The 24,227-nt window shown below is 41.9% G+C and overlaps 1 protein-coding gene across 3 annotated transcripts in view; it reads right to left on the reverse strand.

The window, feature by feature from the left end:
- Window positions 1-16,786, reverse strand: part of PALD1 (phosphatase domain containing paladin 1) — a 170,761-nt gene extending 153,975 nt beyond the window's left edge. For all 3 annotated transcript variants that reach the window (XR_013346656.1, XM_077821981.1, XM_077821980.1), the window contains exon 1: window positions 16,422-16,786. The gene's annotated coding sequence lies outside the window, so the exon portion shown is untranslated. The remainder of the gene's footprint in view (window positions 1-16,421) is intronic.
- Window positions 16,787-24,227: the final 7,441 nt, after the last annotated feature.

Below are 24,227 nucleotides of genomic sequence, written 5' to 3' on the forward strand. Positions count from 1 at the left end.
GCCTGACCAGTTCACTGTACCTCAAGTAATGTCATAACCTGTATCTAAAAAGGTATCATGCAAGATATCAATGGAAAGCTAACAACATACTGATCATCAATATTATTGTGTGCTGTATGTACCAAGGGCAAATGCAAAATTACAAACATATTGGGAATTGTTACCAAAATGTGTCTGCCAGGCAGAACTAAGGGCTAGCCTACACTGGCAACGTTAACCACCTCCACGAGTGGCCTAGCTACCATCACTGTCTACACTGGCACGTTACAGTGCTGAAACTTGCTGCGGCCAGCGGGGTGTTTTTTCACACCCCTAAGCGAAAAAGTTGCAGCGCTGTAAAGTGCCAGTGTAGACAAGCCCTAAAGTTACCCCACCCTAGACAAAGGAAGGTGGTTCTGCCACCTAAACGGTACATTAAGAGGAGACAATGGGAGTACAATTTACATAGAAGATAAACAGGACCATCAAGCTAACAAGGAGAGGAGGTAACCACTCAGCATCACTGCAGACAGAAGACATTGCAGGAAACAGAATAATTTGCATTTTAGCAGACACCAGCAGGAGAAGAAGTCAGCATGGATCTTCCTTCACCACAAGACTCCATGTTGCTTTCCTCAGAGCTTGAGCAAACTTTACTTTGTAGAGTAATCGTCAGAAGAATCCATTTCAAAGATTGACTAGACCAGTGGTTCTCAATCAGGGATATGTATACCCCTGGGAGCACACAGAGGTACATCAACTCATCTAGATATTTGCCTAGTTTTACAACAGGCCACATAAAAAGCACTAGCGAAGTCCTTACAAACTAAAATTTCCTACCAACAATGACTTATTTATACTGCTCTATATACTATACACTGAAATGTAAGTACAGTATTTATATTCCAGTTGATTTTATAATTATATGGTAAAAATGAGAAAGTAAACAACTTTTCAGTAATAGCGTGCTGTGACATCTGTATTATTATGCCTGATTTTGTAAACAAGTCTTTTTTAAGTGAGGTGAAATTTGGGGGTACACAAGATAAATCAGACTCCTATAAATAGGGCTCCTGAAAGGGGTACAGTAGTCTGGAAAAGTTGAGAACCACTGGACTAGACTATAAATGAAAGGGGTGAAGAACCCCAAGTTATCTTTCACCTCAGACGACAAAGGAACTGAGCACTTTGGACTTCGTGGAAGATCCTGACCAGAGGGTTTGGTCGGCCATCCTGATGAAAGGAAGAGTGGTAAGAAAACTACCTTGAAAAAAGACTGCAGCTTGTTTGGCTAAGTCTAGAAAGTGTTCTTCACTTTGATTTGCTTGTAACCATTTCTAACTCTGTCCTTTATACTTGAACACAAAGTTCTTAAAGTCCTATCTCGTTTTGTTAATGAGCTTTTTTACTTGTAATATAAACCAACCAGTGCTGTGTTTGATTTAAAGTGGATGTTTAACGGGAGTTAATGCGGCAAGTTGTTGGGCTCTCTCTTTAAAGGAGAAAACAAACCTTATTATTTCTCTGAGTGTTCCAAGCTTCAGACCATGTGGTTTTGAGAAAATTTGGGACTGGTAGGGTCATCTTGCCTGGGGTAACCAGAGCGTGGCTGGGATGTGACAAGCAGGCTGCTGGAAACGGAATAGCTGAGTCAGAGCTGCTTAACCCACAGACACTCAGTGCAGGCTTGTATACTGGCTGGGAGCGACCAGACAAGAGAACCACAGCAGCATAGACACTTGGGGCATTCAGGGCAGGCAGTGGCAACACCTCACTAGTCTGTATTCCACCCCAGAACGTGAAAGCTGCATTATATACCTGACCCAAGCTTCACAAAATTATTTCCTGTGGAGTATTTAGAGAAACCATGTTGAAGGGGGGCAAGGAAAATGTTTTTCTGCTAAGCTCTGTTTGGTTAGTTCATATCCACTGCACCCATTTATCTATTTTGTCCACCCGTTGTGTTGTCAAACATGTAAATTGTGTCAATATCCCTCTCTTCTCCAGGGGCAGTCACAGGAGCCAACCTCCCTTCTGCAGCTCTCCCCCTGCCCAGTTGAGCTGTTTCTTGGCTTTTATGATCACTTGATCCCTTCCCAACTGGGTCTGATAATCAAATAGGGCTGCCTGGCTCCAGGCCCTCTAGCCCTTACAGGAGAAAAACATCCTCTTATAGGCTGCATCTGACCTATGGGCCCTCATGGAAGACTGAATGGGAGATGTGCCAGAATAAACCAGTAAAAGTAACCAAGAAGTTGCCAAGGAAAACCATTTTGACTGCCATGTCACGTGTGTGTGCTGACTCAGCTCTGTATCTTCTTTCATCGGACCCAGGTGGTATAACTTCTTTGGGTATGCCAACACTGCAATGCAAAAAAAAAACAAAAAACCTGTTGCACCCAATCTCAGAGCCCAGGCCAGGCGACTCGGGCTCACAGGACTAAAAATAGCAGAGTTCGACATTCAGGCTCAGGCTGGAGCCCAGGCTCTGAGACCCTCCCCTGCCTTGCAGGATCTCAAAGCCCAAATGCCTACACTGCTATTTTATAGTGCTGCAGCCTGAGCCTCACAAACCTCAGTCATCGGACCTGGGCCAGCAGTGGCCATACTTTGGGTCCTTTATTGCAGCATAGACATATCCTTTTCTTTCTCCGTGTCCCAGCTGAGATTTGGGCTTGTTACTTGGTTAAGGTTCAATGTGGATAAGATTTCTTCCACCCAGCCAACATCTGGCGAAGCAATATCTGGTTCCTCAACTGCAGCGTAACAACTCCTTGTGTTAAGGTTCACAATATAAGGATCCTGCTGTGTCTGTGGCTGCTCTTGGATTTCCAGGAAACATCACCAGCCAAGAACACATTTTTTTCCCCATCTTTGCTTGTTGAGAAGACCGTGATCTCTTCTTCTGGATGTTGACCTCCTCATAGTTATCCATGCTTTTATCAACTCCACAATGGATTCATTTAATGCTCTCTACATGGGGTTACACTTAAATCCACTCAAACTTCAGTTAATGCTGAAAGTGGCAGCCTGCTTACTTAGTGTTTCACACTCAAAACATATCATACATGTGCTCCATAGTTTGCACTAAATTAAACATTTGTTTCTGGATGCAATTCAAGGTGTAGGTTTTGATCAATAAAGTCTGTTTAGTTTCAGTTCTAGATACCTTGGAGATCATATTTTGTGCTGACAATGGACATTAGCTGGAATGCTCATTTATAGATCCTAGATTTGAACTCTGGGACCTGGAGGAATAGCTTTTTCAGTGCAGAACCCTCAGCTTGTGAATTTGCTTCCCACTTGTTCTCACAGAATCTGCATTTGTTGGAGAATTTATCATCACTCATGCTTTTGCCTTAGTGTGGACTGGAGGGTATGCATGCTGTACTTTCATTATGGTTTGAGGAGGGATTCTTTTGAGTTAAGATTTGGTTAATTTGTTCTGCTTTAATTGTTGTTTTATGCTTGCTGTGCCTGCAACTAGAGATAGAAAATAAATAACACCGTATCTATTGCTAATATATGAAGTGTAACAACCCCTACCATCACCTGACATATACATCGGGATGGGGTATGAGGATCCAACTAGACAAATCAAGGCAAGACATTGTTTTCTGCTGCCACCACTATTGTTAACCAGGGAAGATGGGTATTAAAATGGAGGGGTGCACAGATGAGGCCAAGAAACTACCATGAGGAACCACAATTAAAAAAGGGTCTAAAAAGACTTCAGAAAGGGTTAAAACTGTCTTAAAAAGGGTTTTTACTATGATTATAATTATTGCATCAATCATTATTATAGAATAATTGTTATCACTAGTACCTGGAGGGACCTTGACCTGCCAGCTGGTCCTTTTTATTGACAACAGTGATGAAAGCAAGGTAAGGCGCCAGGAAAACCCCTGATCAATTTCAACCACAGCAACTGCAAACCAACAAATACACATACATTGCACGTATGTATACTGTATATACATGCAATAAAAGTTACATTAGGATATTTTTCAATAGCCATGGTGATAGCCACAACAGAATGTATTTACATACAGCTTCTTTTGTCCAGGGAGAGACATAAAACACTGCCCAATAAAGCACTAGCATTTCTAAAATTTTGAAAGCAAAGGCTACAACAAACAGGTTCTCACTTGCACAGTCTTCATGTCATGGTGACAGATGAGATGCTACAGAGAAAGCTGAGTAATGAGTCTCCCCAATAGACATACAATTACTATAGGCTTTGTATCTCTAGGCTATGTCAACACTACACACCTTCGAGCAGCACAGCTGTACCGCTAAAGCTGCACCGCTGTAAGATCTCCCATGTAGCTGCTCTATGCCAACAGGAGAGAGCTCTCCCATCGGCATAATTAAACCACCCCCAATGAGCAGCGGTAGCTGTGTTGGCGGAAGACTGTCCACACCAGTGCTTCTGTTGGTGAAACTTATGTCAGTGTGAGGGGTGGTTTTTTCCACACCCTGACCGACAAAAGTGCTAGTGTAGACAGTCTCAGATGGTAAGGGCTTGATTCTCCTCTCATATTTGTCTAACTCCACTAATTTTAGAGGAATTACTCTTGAATTAAACCGGTTTAAGTGAGATCAGAATCAGATCTGAAGTTGTATCGCAGACACTGATAATGGTTTGTTGATTCAGACTTCACTGTGCAACTAACATATGGTAATAAAAGGTTTATCAAGTACGCATTACCACAGTTCCTTTGTGCTTTACTTTAGTAAAAAATACTTTGATCTCAATTCTGAATTTTATCAGGAAATCAGTACAGCGATTTTAGAGCAGGGTTGGTACCCATAAAGCCATCTTGATGTTTACAAGTGAAATTCACTCTCCCTACTTAGAACGTGGCCCCCTTCATACCAGGGGTGAATCTCACCCTTGTGCTCCTGTATTCTGAATATGCTACATTCTGGACAATATATAATCAGAGGTGCCTCCTCTGACTAAGATGCCTTTTCCAGGCTGCCCTTTTGTAAAGCATTTATCACCCATTTCAAATCTTCCTTTTTAAGCAAAGGTCTGGCACTATGCCAGAGATGGTAAAAAGATGTTTTAGGAACAAAACTTGAATATCCTGGCAACAGAACTTGGGTGAGACCTACTTTTAGTTGCTGAACTACTTCACTCTCTAAGAAAAGAGATCAATAAAACATCATTAATGACGACTAATAAGATCACAGAATTCCCTAATATCATTTTACCACTTTTTAACAAAAAAGGAGATAATTTAAAATGACACAAAACCTAATTGCATACTGGTCTTCTAAAATTCTTTTCTTGTTCCAGACCCTCCTCTTTCTATAACAAGGCTTAGAAGGCCACTAACTTAATTATCTGCCATTAACACTGTTTGCTTATTTGCACAATGAAAATACAATGCCCTGTTTCGAGCCACTCAGCTTCTAGTAAAGTGCTGCAGGTCTTGAGTTGCAGACTCTAAAAGGGAATTTGCTTCTTTTAAAAACCCACTTTTTCCATTGGCATTATAAACCAAATGTATATAGAAACAGTTCTGTGGTGCTTTAGATTTAGTTTTCATAACACTTCAATCTATGGACAACCTAAATTAATTTTCATAACTTCCATCTTTGATTTATTAACAACACCTTTCTGGTTAGCAGAGATTGCAAGGGCATCTGACTGGCAACGTTGATAATCATGTTGACAGTCTGTCACAAAGTCAATAGCGTCTACAAACAAAATGAGGGACAAGATACAACCTTGTCTAACACCAGTAGTCACTTTAAACCAGTCTGTTAGCTCCTAGTTTATCTTTATTGCACATTGAACATTCCAATACAAATTCCTAATAATTTGAATGATTTTGCTGGGGACTCCATAGATTCATATTATCTGCCACAGTGATTCTCTACCTGATCAAAAGCCTTTTGAAAATCCACAAAGTTCAGGGCTACTGGCAACTGCCATGCATTGTTTTTCTGTACAATATTATGCAGGATGATGATCTGCTCTACACAAGATCAATCTGTAAAAAAAAAACAGGTTTTTTCCAAGTCTGCTTTCTATGGCACCTCTCCGACCACATCACCACATCAGGATCCAATATGTTACTTCTCAAACCCTCTCCACTGGTTCCCTATTGAATACATAGTCCAGTTTGTAATCACTGCCCTGATATCCCAGAGCTTGGAAACTACCTGAAAAATCATCCTTCCCTCCACAACCATGACCTCCCATGACTCTGTTCCATTGGAGCAACTCAATGGTCAACCAATAGGGGAATCGTCACAGGAACTAGGCCTAACCTCTGGAATCCATCTTTGATATAACTGGCCACAGACCTTTCCATGTTCAGAAATAACGACAAATCTCAGCTCTGAGCCTTAGCTTCCCTTCAACAAGTGTTTCTCACAAACACAAATAAAACAAAAACCACTAAACTAATTGAGTTATGTTCTCCTCCAGGCTAGGAAGGAACAGAAATTGTTATTCCTATTTTAAAATGCTTGAGAGGTGCTCAGATACTGAGGTGAAGGCCAAGGGGCCATATAAATACTTAGACACTATTGCAAGTTGCCAGGGGAAAGGAAGACACAGTAAACACTGATGCAGAAGAAGGAGATAAAGCAAAGATAGAATCTCTAGAGCAGAAGGAAAACAAGCTAAGAAGAAGTTCATTATGGGCCAAATTCATCCCTGATATAACTAGGCTGAAGAAAATGGAGTTTGCACAAAAGGATGAATTTGCACAGCAAGTAATTTCTGTTTAGAACTTGTCTACATGGTGCCTTAGTACACACCAGCAGGGATTTAAGTTCTAATGTGCAGCAGGCCTGTGTCAACCCTGCTGGCGCATGGCAAAAGGAGCAAATTTGATATACTTACCATCTTTAATGCTAGCATAGCCTGGGTCTACCCATTAATCCCTCTAGGGGTCATTATCAATCAAACCACCATTATGACCCCAATAGATATTCCAAAATGGGCTCTGAGAACCCAAGTGGAATACGACTCATGGCTAGTAGGACTAATGTAGACAAGGCCTACAAATAGGAGAGCCTCAATCCCCAAAAGTATCCCTAAAAGCATTCACCATTCAAGGATCAAACCAGGCTTTACCCTCACAGTAGCCTCATTTCAGTTACATCCTGTGACTTGACCAGTAGACCTGCCCTCTTCACCCTTGACTCAATTCACTGTCTTGAAAAGGCAATTTACTCCATTTAAAAGAGAAGGCTTCTAGAAGGTCCATGATGCTATCACAAGGAAGATACCCACACCAAAACAAAGAGAGAGAAAGAAATAGAGATTCCTTGTGTGTCATTTTTATATATATGAAAATCTCTCATCAGCAAACCTCCTGCCCTGTACCTCATGTTCTGCCTGTTAGTCTGGAGTTGCCACTGCAGAATTGAATCTGGTTAGAAAGGAACTCCTAGACATGCTGTTTTGTTTTGAAAGTAGGTATTCAAACTTGCACAATGAATACACTCAGAAAAACTGCTTCTCCTTCTCTCCTCTGACATCAATTTTGCAAGGATTGACATTTGCCAGACTAAAGCCACCATTCAAATAAGTTGCAGTAGTTATGATAAAGGGGATAAGAATGGGGACTGGATCTCCAAGACTGAGAACCAGAACCACATTAAACTTATGACACAACTGAAAGACTGCACAGATGTCCATGAGACATTTCCAGTCAACTAACCACAAAAACTCTTTCAAAAATTATACACCTATTCTATAGGGGAGGAAAAATCCCACAGTAGTTAATCAAGTCCATTCACTAGTCTGTGAAGGATTATTTCCCAAAGTATATTGCCAAATCCTGTGCCCAGCCTATTTTAAAATAATTCCAGCAACAGGGATTCCATGAGAATCCTAGTCCAGTGGTTGGGCCACAGGATGGAGAATCATCAATTCCTATTATTGGATATGCCACTGTCTAATTCTGTAGACTTGGGCACATCCCAATGTCCCTGTTTCAGTTTTCCCAGTTATATAAGGGGGATAATTGTTAACCTACTGTGACGGGTTGGATCACAGAAACCCCTTTGGAGCTGCCAACTGATGTGCCAAGACTACTTCTGCCCCTGCTTTCCCAGCCAGCTTGGGACTCCAGCACCCTGTCTTGCTGAGCCAGACACGCCAGTCTGCTCCAACACAGACCCAGGGTCTGAACCACATGCCCCAAAGCTGCAGACCTAACTGAAAGCAACTTAAGAAGTGTTCCTGTCTTTAACACTCAGATGCTCAACTCCCAATGGGGTCCAAACCCCAAATAAATCCATTTTACCCTGTATAAAGCTTATACAGGGTAAACTCATAAATTGTTCGCCCTCTATAACTCTGATAGAGAGATATACACAGCTGATTGCCACCTCCCTAGGTATTAATACATACTCTGGGTTAATTAATAAGTAAAAAGTGATTTTATTAAATACAGAAAGTAGGATTTAAGTGGTTCCAAGTAATAACAGACAGAACAAAGTGAATTACCAAGCAAAATAAAATAAAACATGCAAGTCTAAGTCTAGTACAGTAATAAAACTGAATACAGATAAAATCTCACCCTCAGAGATGTTTCAATAAGTTTCTTTCACAGACTGGACGCCTGCCTAGTCTGGGCACAATCCTTTCCCCTGGTACAGCCCTTGTTCCAGCTCAGGTGGTAGCTAGGGGATTTCTCATGATGGCCACCCCCTTTGTTCTGTTCCAGCCACTTATGTATCTTTTGCATAAGGCAGGAATCCTTTGTCCCTCTCTGGGTTCCCACCCCTCCTTCTCAATGGAAAAACACCAGGTTAAAGATGGATTCCAGTTCAGTGAAAGACTTCATTACCCATTTCCCAGCACACAAGTATACAGGAAGACTTACCAGTAAAACAGAGCCATCTACAGTCAATTGTCCTGGTTAACGGAAGCCATCAAGATTCCAAACCACCATTAATGGCCCACACTTTGCATAATTACAATAGGCCCTCAGAGTTATATTTTATATTTCTAGTTTCAGATACAAGAATGATACATTCATACAAATAGGATGAACACATTCAGTATATTATAAATTTTGTAATGATACCTTACAAGAGACCTTTTGCATGAAGCATATCCCAGTTACATTATATTCACACTCATTAGCATATTTTTATGAAATCATATAGAGTGCAACGTCACACCTACCCTTCAAAGGACTGTTGTGAGGATTCATTAAATAATGTGTATAATGCACTTCCATGTTTGAACATTAAGAGCACTATATAAGTACTAAGTATTATTCTCTTGGAAGATTACTTCGCAGTCTAATCAAATTTCAGGAGCTTGATGATAACAGACCAACTATGGTGGGGATGCTTATCGGTTACATCAATGCCAGTCATAACTCCTATATTCTTCTTCCAGCACCAACTCATTATGTGACCTGGGTAAGTCCCTTTACTCTAGCCTCTTTCTGTGCCAGTTTACTCCTCCGTAACATAGTGTAATATTACTTCCCTACATCAGAGGGATATTTTAAAAAATGAGCAAACCTCAAATATTTGAGATCTTCAAATGGGAGTCATATGCAAGTGCAAAGTATCATTGCCAGACCAGATCTTAACTTCATTCACTGATTTACACCAGCTATGGGTCTGGGCCATTGTCTCAACAGCTAAACCCTATACCAGGATTCTCTTTGGAACTCGATGTTAACTATTAAGTGTGGGTCGTGGGGGTCGGGTGGAAATCAAATAAATAAATAAATAAATAAATACATAAATGAAAAATCCTAGATCGTCTTCCTGCCAACATAATTTCAGAAAGTTGAAATCTATTTCCACTCCCCATAATGGGAATTCCAAGTTCCATTGCCCCTTCAGAATTTGTGGCCCAATAATATTTCCAGTCCATGGGATCCCATCAGGGTTTTGGGAGAGCGAATCATGTAAACAGCTGCATGTCCACCAGTTTAGCTATGCTGCCAAGGACTCCCTTTTGTCAGAGGGAATCCAAGACAGCAGTTACTGGGGAGCATGTGCAGATTTTGCAAGCCACTGGTCAAAGCACCCACCACTCCCAATCATTACTTAGATGGTAACACTATAGGGTGTTGTGATAGGGTCTTCAGTGGCCAGGCAGCCTAGTGGCTAGATAGTTGGTTACAGGGGCAGTAGAGTGACCTGACTCATCCTTTTCCCTCAGGTCTTGGCTCAGGGTCCCGTGTCGCTCAACCCCTAAACAGGGGAGATGGAGCTTTCTCCCAGCCATAAGGGGGAGTTCAGGGCCTGTTTTCCTGGCCTGCTCCCTATGTAAGTCCTTTAGTTTGGAGCGTGGCCTGGCTTAGTCCAGTTGCCCCACAGTTGAGGCTTCTCTGTAGGTTCCCCTTGGCAGGGGAAGACTCACTTGCCTCCAGTGGCTGTGCTGGCAGGCAGGTTGCTGGTCTGTGCCTTCAGGCAGGCATACAGAGAGCTCCTGCCTCTTCACCATTCAGCCCTTGACTGAGCCGGGCTCCCTTCTTTTCTCCCCCTCCAGGCTTGGCATTGGCTGCAGGTAGAACGAGGCAGAGCTAACTGAGCCCAGAGGTTTTCTTTAATCCCTGCTGTGCCTGGCAGCCTTCTCTCCTGCTCCTTCACAGGTGTCCTCAAAGTGAAATGCATTTCCTCCAATAAAACGCTATTTAACTTCTTACAGCAATCATTAGTGAATGACAACAAATATCCCTACTCCTCCAAAAGCAACACTGCACTAGCTGGCAAGGGAAAGAAAAAGGGACTAGTTTCCTTTTGCAGATGAAGCAGACCGTTTTACAGAAGATAATGCCACAGTATGACCCTGGTTCTTCCTACATGGAGGCCAATAGCATAGGCCAAAATAAGAAGCTAGATGACAGGAACAACCCTTCATTAAATTGAGTGGGGTTTTTGACCTAGAGAAAAGGAAACACCCAAGCAAACCCAAGTGCTAAGTGCCAGCTAAGGCAACATGAAAAGCTTGTGTACATAATACTCAGCTCAGAGAGCACACTGCGTATGAGAAGATGCATATTTGGAAACTGAAAGCTATGATTTTGTTCTATTCATAGTTAACCACCACCTCCCCTCCTGATTAGAAAGTTCTGAAAGCAACAAGGTGGATCAGTTTACAAGCCACGCATGGTCTTTCCACATTCCTGCAGCGCACACAAGAGACAGTTGTTCTTAAACCGGGTTCTTATAAGCCACACCTTTTGCAAAACAAAAAAAATTTCCTTTCCTCCCTCCACATCTTTGTATTCAATATGGGGACAATGAAAACCGACTGTCTCTCTCTCTCAGCACTTTCATAACAAGTTGTTTTGGTGTATTCAAAACAGCGAAACTAGTTTGCATGAATGTCTCTGAGACCGAGGCCATTTCCACACTTCAACCTCTGTAGCAGTGCCCTATCTATGCCATTGTAAGTTCGAAACATAGACAGACTACAGCAACGGAAGGGGTTTTTGAATCACTGTAGGAACTCCACCTCTCTGACCAACGGTAGCTAGGTCAATGGAAGCATTCTTCTGTCAGCCTAGCTGCATCCCCACCAGGCATTAGGTTTGCATACTATGATGATCGTACGTGGATTTTTCATACCCAAGTGCCGTAGCTATGTTGACTTACATTCTAAATGCAGACCAGGCCTGAATAGTCCAAGACCCCCAGACAACAGTCTCCTGGCTTCCAAGGAGGAAGGTTCCCCGCAACCACCTTACTCCCACCGCAGGCTACAGCCAGGGGCATTAAAAGGACACCCTCAACCTGAAAAAATCATAGTTTCATCCAAAACTTTGTACCACTTATTTACCCATAAGATCTTTATAACTGAAAACAACATTATTTTCCTGGTGTTTCCCCCCAAATTTGTTTACTTTGTGCATTAGATAACATCTGGTGTACAGTTCACTGATTTGTTGGTGGAAGACTCATACACTACACTGGAAGGAGCTCCCTTGCACACCAAGCCACAAGGTCTGCAAAAGGGTGTTCACCGCCACCAACAGCAGCAGAGCTGAAACTGAAGAATCAGCAAGCAGGCATGTGTACAGAGAGAAAGGAAAGAGGTGGGGGGGGGGGGAAGGTAGAGGATGTACAATGGAGAGGGGTACCTAGAAGAAACTTATGAGCACAGTTTGGGGGCAGAAAAAGCCTTCTGAACATTTTAATTCTTTAAATAAAAACAATAAAAACACACTCTATGGAAAATGTATTTATTTTTAAATAAATCAGTTCTCCCCCTGCCCTCTTCTCCCTGTCCCTCACGACTGAGCTCACAGTATCCCTTTTAATACAGGATGCTCCATTCTGCCCTCCTAGGTGTTAACTTAATTCCATTTGATTTCAATGGGACTTGCAAGCACATATGAAAAAGCAGGATTTGATGCCAATGAAAATCACTTTAAGATTTCCATAGGAGATTTGCCTTTGTGAGGAATTTGGGATTGGTTAAATGAGGCATTCCACGTAAGAACCATTTGGGTACCTCAGTGCCTTATGTTCCTCACACATCAGGGGATGCGTAAGTCTAGCTGCAGCCAAAGTACCAGTTATGCTCCTCTGAAATGCTGGTGTTCCACTCCATACAGGCTGCAATAGAAAACAGCTCCAGGATTCAACTTTTGGCATCTTATGGTGGTTTCCAGCTATAAAACAGAGCATGTATAACAGTACTGCAAACTGCACTCCTAATTGCATGCCAAGCCTTCTTTCTTCCCCCCCAGAAAGCCTTCTATGTGTCAGTTACCATATCCTTTCCACATACTTGAATTTAAGACTCCCTGCCATACACATGTACCTAGAGTTCTAGAAAAATTGATATAATATTCTATTGCATTGCTGAGAAATAGTATGTGATCGCACAACTAAAGACTAATGTAATGCATATGTATTAATGAACAGAGTTAAGGTTATGCATCAGTCTTGACCGGCATTTCCTGACTTGGGTGCAATTAACATTCTCTTCACACCAGAGGTATGGAACTGATGCTATATCACAGTATCAAAACACTACATTTGGGTTATTTTATAACTTTCTTTGACTAAGTTTAATGCCCAATTTTCTTGCCTTCCTCCCCACCCATTTTGATAGGAGGAAGTGGGAGTTGTGTCCTCTCTTTCTTCTTCCTCTATATTTCTTCATTATTTAAGTAAGGGGAGATTCCAGCAGCTTCTCATTTCTGTGACAGGATGGGTGTACACAAAGCACCCCTGCACTGCTTCATGTGAGTCAGGCAGGAATGCTGGTTAAAGGGACACCATTGACTTAAATAGAACACTTCTGTCTGGAAATTTCTTAGCTACTGTTGTAACAAGTGCAAGTACAAAGGCAAGTGGAGAAAATATTTGTCTCTGTTTCTCAGTGTTATTGTGTGCATTTGACAGTACTTTGTGTACAGCCATTTTCACCATTTCCCCTGTAAGGTGAGTTTCCTCTTTTCTTTGTGTGGGGTTATCAAACAGCAACAGGGGAGAGAAAAACTACTTTTAAAAACAGAAAAATATGATTCCAAAGCCACAAAAGTTGGCAGGGGTCTGCGGGGAAGACATAGGACCTGAAATTACCTATATCTCAGGTTTCTAAAACTGACAAGATTTCATATTGACAGTGTCCCTTTAAAGCACCAAACTGGTCTCAGGAGATCTGGGTGTGACTCTTGTCTCTGTAACAGGCATCCTGCACAACCCTGGGCAAATCATGGGGATAATGATACTCATATTTCTCTCTCTCTCACACACACACACCCCACCATAAAGCTCTTCTATGGAAGAAAAACACTACCTAAGAGCTAGGTATTATTTAGGATCTGTTTTTTCAGAGGTTCTGAGAACCAACAGTCCCCACTGGCTTTCATGGGGTTAAAAAACAAGCTATTTCTCTGTCTTCATTTACTCCTTTGCAAAATGAGCATTAATATTACTTCTGTCTCATAGGGATATTGTGAAGCTTAATTTACTAGAGCTGGAAAAATGCTCTAATATTAATAGATGGGAGGCATTAGAGAAGTGCAAACTATTACCAACAGCAGACCTACAGATAAAGAGAGCTGCATGCCAGGCTCTATCTAGAGAGTCAAACAAGGGTCACAGGTTGATTCCCATTACTGTTAAGAACCTCTCTGGCAGGAATCAAAGCCAGCATGATGAAATTAAACTGGAGACGGATAAATTTCAATGGCTGACTTTGTTTCTTCATCTTACAGTCACAGACATCTGTGGCAACTAACATCACAAAGTGGTCCATTCTTAACACAACCACCTGTACCATTAACCTCCTAAGGGCCTGGTTCTACTCTCAGAGATGTGGATGTGTTGCCTGTGTTATCACATACATTGTTGTGGGTTTTTTTGCTGTTTTTTTAAAAAACAGAAAAAACTACTGTGCACATGTTGATTTTACAAGATGGGCAGCAATGAAGGTCTCTACATCACAAAGTCAAACTGGTTTCTTCATGTTCTCACTGAAATCAAGCAGATATAAGGCAGTGTCACTCTAAAGAAAGAGAAAGTCAAATGTATACACATGCAACGTATTATTTTGATTTGATGCCCTTTTTTCGGTAACAGCAGCACTCATTTTTAGCCTATATGAGAGACTAGTCCCCTTCTCTCTCCAGCACATGGACTTTTTTTTGCAGACAGATGGAGCTGAACATCATCCTCGAAAGCTAAAAATATTTTCTGTCAATTCTTGCTGTGTTGGATGAGGACAAAAAAAAACTGGTAGACTTGAGAGCACTGGAATGCAAGAGTATGTGCGTGTGTTATTGCCAGAAGTGTGTTAGAGCAAGTCATGTTTACAGTGGGCTTCTGCAAAGCATAGTTATGACCAGGGATGGTGTCATTAAATACCATGTAGATTTACAACAGTGTCTGATGTACAGGGGAGAGTTTCCTTTCGGGTACTGGCTGGGTTGTGTTTAATTTAGTATTTAAGAAATCAGCCTGAACAGACAATTGCATCACCAAGGCTAAAGCTCCTACAGTGCTGTCATGTTGTTTGTGACTTAAAAGCAACTTTATAAAGTATAAATTTTTACAGAACTGAAGCCTTGAGACCAGCACATGTATACATGGGTGTGTCTCAGGCTGCGTGTCTGCAAACATGGGTGAATGTCTGTGCGCCAAATGTAGAGGTTAAGAAAAACCACATTTCCTATCCTGTAATGTAACTGTTATCACAAGACTACTTTAAAGTATCAACACAGAGTAACATGTTAAGGGCCTGATTTTTCAGAAGTGCTGAGCATCTACAGGTCCCACTGACTTTCAAGTGCAGTTGTGGGTGCTTAACGCTTCTGAAAAATCAAGCCCAAGACAAGTCCTTTGATTTAGGTATCTTAAATTCATGCTGTAAACAGAAAATAAAAAGCATCTATTTTCTAGCCACTCTGCACATGTGTCAGCTCTATTAACATTAATGGAAGTGACAGGTGCCTTAGGCACAAAGAACTTATACCAGGCTGAAGGACTTGAATTATGAGAATGCCAGGCCTCACCAACTGTATGGTACAAGGAATGAAACTGGGTATCTTGTGTTGTATATCTACCCCCAAGGGACAGTGCAGCCCACAGAAAGACCAGTGTATATAGTTAAAAACACAAGCTAAAACAACATCCATTTTAGATTGAAATGTTTACAAACTTTAAGAAGTAATCAAAGCTAAATGGAACACAGAATAATTAATTATTTACATTTACACAGCACTTTTCATCAACATATACAACTAGCTATGCAAGTGTACACACACACACCCCTCTTTCTGTCAATTCTGGTTTTCTGCATCTCAGACAGACCTGTGACGATCTGAACTCCCTTTCCACTCCTCACCCCAAGGAGTAAAGTCTGCTGTCTCCACAGCAGTATTTTGTTTTTTTACATAGGCAGAAGCCCATTATAAAACTGATGGTCCCCAGTGCAGGCAAAGAAAGACATTAGAGCCTTATATTGTATTATGATTACATTAGGCCACCCTCTCAAAGAAGCACTAGTTACCTGGGTGCTTTCCTGCCTCTGCAAAAGAGAGGGGCAGAAATCTAAATATTTCCACCAACAGTAGGACAATAACTAAGATCTCAGAAGGACAAGACAGGAAAACGACCTTGGTCTCATACATGAAGACAGAAGATATGGAAGCCCTGTGCTTGGTATAGCTCACCCATGCTGAGAAAGCAAGGAAGAAAATCACTCCAACATCAGAGACTATAGAAATAATACCACGCACAATGGAGAGGCAGGGGAAGAGAGAGAGTGGGAATTTTGTTGACAAAAACCAAACACAATAAGAAAGCCGAGTCCATCTGAAGTTGGCAAACAAGACCTAGTTAAGTCCCAACTAATCTCTATTGAAAGTAGCACAAGACCATCACAAAAAACACCACACACACAAAATTCTCAACGTGAGGTGGTAGGGGGTTCAAACTCATCCAAAAGGAGCAAAACAACCTGCACAAAGCTGCTACAGTACCTGGATTCCAGCAGCTCCAGAGATCATTCAGTTTCCTCTTTGCTGTGCTGAAGGGGCGCAAAAAAACCAAAAAAAAACGTAAAGCTCAGAGCTGCAGAAAGCAGTTTCCCCGCACAGGTTTAAACAAATCCTCTCGCTCTCCTTGTAACTTTTCAGAACAATCCATTAAGGGCTGCTATGGCGACAAAGCAGTTAAACCCATCCTTCTGGGCTGATCCAGGAGCCAGTAGGAGAAGCAAAATCTGTAATAGTTTGTTGTCAGTGATCAAACCCTACCCATTGCCAGCAAAAACAGCACCAGCCAAGCAACAGGCACTGGCTCATTCGCCCGCTCTCTCACTCTGTGAGCAGAACAGCCTTGACTGTCTGTGTGCTGGAGGATGTGGGGGCGGACTTTAAAGAGGGCCAACTCCGTGGGCCTCTCTCTGCCAATCAAAGGCCTGGGACTCCTGGCAACAGCAGCACACAACCTAAGTGAGTGCACTACATGGGGACTGCTGCAGCAGGAGTAGCTCAATGCAGGCCATGCTGATAAAAGGCTCAAAAGCAGGAGGTCTTCTTCCCACCCTGACCCCTATCCCCACCTACTGGGCAAGACAGCACTGCACTTTACTGACAAGAACAGCTGTCAAGCGATTTTAGTCTCAGTTAACATTAAAGTGTAGAGTCTTTAATGTTTGATATTTAAGCTGTTTGATGTTACCTTCTTTTTATGCTGCCCATTTTAAGGGGCCCTCAGCTGCCCTTGGATTGGAAGGGGAAGAGAACAACGGTAGCAGGGGTGGGGAGCAACAGTTATTTGTCTCTTCATCTGGATCTCCCAAGTGCTTGGAATCTGTGAATTGCCTAGATCAGCAGTCCCAGGGTGAACAGAACAGGATCAGTGTGTCCAGCCTAAAACCAGACTCTAAATGGTAAAAAAGAGGGAAAGGGGAGGAAAGGGTCACACATTTTTTCATTCCTGCAATGTCAAAGGCACTACCTGGCAGCTGCACACCAGAATTACAAACTGCAATTTCTTACCCATTTAAGCATAAAGAATGAGAGACAGTGATCAGAGTATGTGACATACACAAGCCAGGCACTGGTCTCAATCCCACAGATAAATCTGTGTGAAAATGCTGTTTTGAGTGGGGAGCTACCCCACTGATTGTATTAGAAAAACAAAATTATTCCTTCCCTAAAGGCACACATGTGCCCAGCTTGAATTTCTCAGAATGTCTGATATAAGCTTATTGATGAGGTTAACAGTTAGAAGCTTTCAAAATGACCACTTTTTACTACCTTTTAGAGCATTTATTTAGGTCCTGCTGGATCAATTTGCTGAAGCTAGAAATGTCATGCTTATCACACATGGATAAAGTTTACGCCACACAGTGACTGCACTTCAGCCTCACTTGACCCACCCTCTACACTTGCTTTCCTTCCCTCCATGCCTCTCCCCCTTTAACATCTCACTTTCCTTCCTACCCATTTATCTACTCTTCCTCTAACAAATTGACACCTAAAAAATAAAACAGATACATAAGTTTTTAAAAAGGCAAACATTCATGGAATTCTCATGCTGTTTGGAGACCACCACACTGTTCACTCTACTTGTATGTTATATTCCTTTCCCCCACCCCTTGCCATCTTGTCTATTTACACTGCTAGCTCCTCAGGGCAAAGACTGACTCTCATTCTATCTTTACATAGCGTCAAGCACAGTAGGGCCCTGATCTTGGTTGATCTCTAATCTCCTCCCATATAGGATCTGTGAATTTCTTTTTTCTTTTTTTTTTTTTCTTTTTTTTTTTAAGTATTTACATTTTTCACCCTAACTCCTTCCATTTATACCAGGGCACTTGACAACAAAGTCAATTTATTGCAACCAGGAAAGACATTTTATTACAATGAATTCAATGCAAAAAATGCATCTAACCGAGATTTACAGGGCCCAGGATAAATCAGACCCCTCTTCCTCTGAATTATTCACTACAACCACATCTCTTCTTGCTGGATGTCTCACCTTCCCCTTGTTTCTACGCTTCCTTGTAGTTTTTAGTGTCCCCATCCAGCCAGACACCCACACACATTCATTTCAATTCAATAACACTTCACTGACATGACAAACTATACAAATAATGCCAAAGCATGAGCCATACAGAGTGCTCCACTCTCTCTCTCAAAGGGAGGAGCCATCTGTCCATGTCAAGGTTCCTTCCCCACTCTGAACTCTAGGGTACAGATGGGGGAACCTGCATGAAAAACCCCCTAAGCTTATTTTTACCAGCTTAGCTTAAAACTTTCCCAAGGTACAAACTATTTTACCTTTTGCCCTTGGACTTTATTGCTGCCACCACCAAGCATCTAACAAATATATAACAGGGAAAGAGCCCGTTTGGAAATGTCTTTCCCACAAAAATCCTCCCAAACCCTACACCCCCTTTTCTGGGGAAGGCTTGATAAAAATCCTCACCAATTTGCATCGGTGAACACAGATGCAAACCCTTGGATCTTAAGAACAATGAAAAAGCAATCAGGTTCTTAAAAGAAAAGAAAAAGTAAAAGAGTCACCTCTGTAAAATCAGGATGGTAAATACCTTACAGGGTAATCAGATTCAAAACATAGAGAATCCCTCTAGGCAAAACCTTAAATTACAAAAAGACGCAAAAACAGGAATATATGTTCCCTCCAGCACAGCTTATTTTATCAGCCATTTAAACAAAACAGAATCTAATGCATATCTAGCTAGATTACTTACTAAGTTCTAAGGTTCTAAGACTCCGTTCCTTTTCTGTTCCCGGCAAAAGCATCACACAGACAGAGAGAACCTTTGTTTCTCCCCCACTCCAGCTTTGAAAGTATCTTGTCTCCTCATTGGTCATTTTGGTCAGGTGCCAGTGAGTTTATCCTAGCTTCTAAACCCTTTACAGATGAAGTGGTTTTTCCTCTGGCCAGGAGGGATTTTAAAGGTGTTTACCCTTCACTTTATATTTATGACAGTCCAGAATAGGGCAATATCCCTAAAGACAAGCAATCTCCCTACAGTCTCTCACTTTTTTTATTAAGTTTGCACATTGTAACTGTACTCAATGAGACTACATTAACAAAAAATAATTTGGGATCGAATTTAGAGCTCCATTTCCCACTAGTACTGTCCACTTCATGCCAATATGGAATCTGTGGTCAAACCCCATTTCTGAGTGGTGCTGTCTATGTTACTTAGGGCTGCAAATAGAGACGATTACTCACTAATTTGTACACCTTTACATGGTTCTCTGTTTTCCTTTCAATACCCTGGAAGTCTACTACACACACTCTTTATATCTCCAGTGTCTCAGATCAGCTACCCCAACAGTTGGTGACTGCAGGAAACCTACGTTCCAATACAATGTTAAGTCTTCTGCTCCCTGGTTTGGTTGGTGCGCAATACTTTGCTTCTAAAGAGTCAATACTGACAGCTGCTATGTGAACAGCTTCTGCTCGCTGATCAAAAGATGGCACAGCATGGGAAGGAGAATGCTCACCTGCTACAGTGGTGGTTGCCTAAAGGCAAAAACAGAGCCAACGCTAGGCGTAAGCAGACTAAGGCTATATTGCTTAGGGCCCCAAGCAGCAAAAGCGGGCCCCCATTCGCTTTTTTTAATATGTGTTGTTTGTGGGTGGCCCCCCAATGGGCTAGCACCACCTATGGGCAAAAATATTATAAGAGAAGCAGAGTGATGGTTCTCTCAAAATGAAAAAAGGTGGAGAGAACCTCAGGACTCTATCTGGACTAGATTTAGTAGTACTGAAAGACTATTTCAATGGCTGAAGGCAATCACCACAAACATACACATCCCCTAGAATTCCTGAGCATACTGCATGGTGTCAGGGAACCTTCACACAGAGGAGCCAGGTAGCCATCTCTTCTCTCCCCACCATGGCCAATTACAATAATCTAGCTTCCCTGTTCTCCTTCCTCTAGGTTTCACATTTAATGGAAAGGCAAACAGCAAGGCTGTCCCTATCTTGCACAATAGGGGGAAGTCACATTCCTATGGAACCAGGTTTTTTCCCTGTACCCTACAAAGTCCTAGCACCACGCCACTTGTATCTTGCTGCAGCTTACTATCACCAATTATAGCTGATTCACACACACACAAAAATCTTTAAGTTTTGTCTGTTCTCATTTAGGGTTTTCTTCTTGCTTTTACTCCTGCCCCAGTGTGACTGGGGTCCCAGAGGGGGCCAGGCGAGGTCACCCAATTAGGATGAACTGCAAAGAATGGGGCAGATAATCCCCAAAACCAGTGGATATTTCAATACTTAGATTTACCAAGCCAGCATAAAACAGCTTCTTTATTACCTCATTGGTTGTCCAGAAGCCAACAACACAGTTCCTTTGAAGTAACCCAGCCTCAGGCCTCCATACAGATTCCCAAGTCAAATATGATGAAGATTTCTGAAAATCTGATTTTATCATATAAAAGAAAAGGTTCTACCAATCCCAAAGGATTGGGCACATTACCTCCCAGGTTAATGGATATTCCCAGTCTTACCCAAATACATGCATGCAGCCAATTCTTATTAACTAAACTAAAATTTGTTAAAAAACAAACGAGAGAGAGTATGATTAAAAGATCAATATACATACAGACATGAGTTCAATTGTTGAGGTTCAGATTCATAGCAGAGATAGTGAGCTTTGTAGTTGCAAAGAGTTTTTTAGAATGCAGTTCATAGGTTAAAGTCCAATGTCCAATATCATATTCAGGTTGTACCAGTTTAACTGGGATCTCATCTTGCAATTCAAACTTCCCCAGATGAAGCTTAAGCAGATCTGAGATTAAAAGGATCAGGACCCAAGGATCTTTTATACAATTTCAGGTCTTCTTTGACAAATTGGAGTCCTTCGGGGAACAATAGGCCCTTATTTCCTAAGCATCCATCATTATAATTATTCACACAGATTAATTATGGCAATTTATCCATCAGGCAGTCTATCTCCGGTACTTAACGATATGAATTAACATAAGACAATCACCTATTCCTTCACCATTCACCGCCGATTTGCTATACATTTCAAAGAGAGATGAATACAGAGATATCCCATGTTTACACTTCATTTAAATGCTAGGATGTTCTTTTGATCTTTGAATGATCAGAATACAGCACAGACAGGGACTGTTGATTACATTGTTGACCACTACGCATACATATGTAAATACACAAAAACACAAACATTATCTCCCCATATGTCTTCAAGGGTTGAATTTGAGTCATTTATTTTGCATGATGTTTAACGCTTTCTGGCCAAGCATCACACCCTGATTTGCAGTCAAAATAAAATGTTGGACAAGGAATGTAAGTTCTTTGTGGAAAAGATGATCTAGGCTTCTTATCTGTAAAGTGTCTAGCACTAGAGCTATATAAATAATAACCATCATCATTTAGATGGAAAAATATTATTTCACTGATGGTAAACACTGGTGAGCCACAGGCAGGAAGGGTCAGTGATGCAAAAGATGGCAAATAGGAATGAGCATGAACCAACAAGAACCTCAGCATGGCCAGGCAGAGTTGTTTCTTCTGAAGAACAGCAAGTGAAGTATTCAACACACTCCACATCTCAGTCTGTTCTTATGATCCTGACCTACGAAAGACAATATGATCTCATAGTTAAATCAGAAGACTTGGGACCTCTTGGTTTTTGTTTCTGACTCTGCCATTTATAGACAGTATGATTTTGAACAAGACACTTAACCTCGGTTAGACAGGTATACTGACATTTATCCACTGCACGCGACTGGTGACAAATGGATAAAAACGGATTTTTTAAAATCAAAATCAGTTTTGTATTTAAATTGGCTACTTTTTTATTTTAATTTTTAATTGCTTAAATAAATATGTATAAATATAGCATACCCTTTTGGTTAGCATAAGAAAGCACCAAATTTAGTGTAAGGCTATATTTGTTGCAAATCAACATGTTTTAACAGTTACCAACTAATGAGAATTAAACTTTCTTTTAGGTCCATAACTAAAAAGTACAAGCACAACTGAAGTCAGTAATATAAATCAAGGTTTCCTGCTAGCTGATTTAAATCCTAATTAAAATCCCAACCCTAGCCTGTTGGGAGGCTGTTGTAGAGCACTTTGAGTTCTCCAGAGAAGAGGCACCACTGGAAATGGAAAGTACTATGAACATTCTTAAGGCTTTGGAAACAATCCAAGTAAGATCAGAGCTGGCAGAGCAGACAATGGCTTTGCATCCACTTTCCATCTCAGTTCCTCATCAGAAACCTCAAGCCAGGCAGCCAATTTTTGCCTGAGTACAGATTGATGAAAAGAGAAAATTCAACCAGAAAAAAAAAAAAATCAGTCAGAGTCCTAACTCCTTTTTCCTCTCAACTCCAAGGAAGTGAAGGGGCGGGAGAGGGTCATTTTAGCTCATATCAGAGACACAAGGACTCCCATCTATTATCCTGCTTAGTTTTACTTGACCACACAGATTTAAATCCTCAGTCACAAAGACAAGAACTAGATACAGCTCCCTCTGAAGCCAATCACTGCTGCTCCTAAATCATCCAGAGTGGCTGCTGCCCACTGACATTTCCTGGGCAGCATTCTTAACCTGTGTCACAGAGAGCTAAAACCAATCCCAAGATCTTCTAGACTGATCTAGACATGGTTAAATGCTGAGGTGCAACTGGAGCATTCTATCTGCATACGGCGCTAATTTAAAGTTCTCTCTCTCTCCTCCCTGCCTCAACCATGTCAGAGATTTTTAATTTTAGGAAATGGTATGGGTATTTTCAGAGCCTCCAAATTAAGAATATACTGAATATCCTCTGTGGATATTATGCCTCCTTTGAAGACACTGTCAGTTCAGACTACAGCTGCCCAGCAGAAGCCAAATAAATATTTATAGAATACCACAGGCTAACGGAAAAGAAAAATAGTATTAACACATTAGATGTCAGTGGGAGTGAGGGAAAGGAATGTAAACGGAGCCCATATGCAATCCGAAAATGGTAAGGCTGGAAGACGGGGCTTGAAAGTTTGTTAATATGACGCATGTGCCAAGGCTACTAGATAATAGCCAGACTCCCTACCTTACAGGCTGCTCTAGGAATTGGTTTACTTTAGGCAGGGATGAAAACTCCTTGCTGGGCCATAAGAGCACATTGACCACAGCAACAGTTTCATTGTCATAGCAAAGCCAATAACAACTCCAGTCAAGCCAATTAGACCATGTGGTCTTGTTTAGAAGCAAAGAGATGGGAGCTAACAGGACTCAGGGTTCTAATCTGGATTCTCTGCCAGGCCTCTGATGTTCTGTATGACTGGAGGCAAATCATCCATAGCAGTGTTTTTCAAAGTTTGGGCCAGCATGTAAGGCACTGGGTTGCTTTGCTCAGCACCCAGGGACCCTAGCGGCTCTGATCAGCACCGCCAACCAGGACGTTAAAAGTCCCGTCGGCAGTGCTGCCCAGCTAAGGCAGGCTAGTGCCTACCTGTTCCAACTCTGCACTGCGCCCCAGAAGCGGCCAGCTGCGAGTCCGGCTTCTAGACAGGGTGGCCATTGGGCTCCGTGCGCTGCCCCCACCCTGAGCACCCACTCTGCACTCCCATTGGCCAGTCACCGGCCAACAGAAGCTGGGGGGGTTGCGCCTGCAGGTGAGAGCCGTGTGGAGCCGCTTGAGCACTTCTGCCTAGGGGCCGGACCCACTGCTGGCCGCTTCCAGGGTGCAGCATGGTCCTCAGTACCAGAACAGGAGAGAAGCCTTCCTCTAAAACCTTGGCTGTGCCACTGTCTGGGAACCGCCGGAGGTAAGTCC

This window comes from Eretmochelys imbricata, chromosome 7, assembly GCF_965152235.1.
Source record: "Eretmochelys imbricata isolate rEreImb1 chromosome 7, rEreImb1.hap1, whole genome shotgun sequence".
Classification (NCBI taxonomy): domain Eukaryota; kingdom Metazoa; phylum Chordata; order Testudines; family Cheloniidae; genus Eretmochelys; species Eretmochelys imbricata.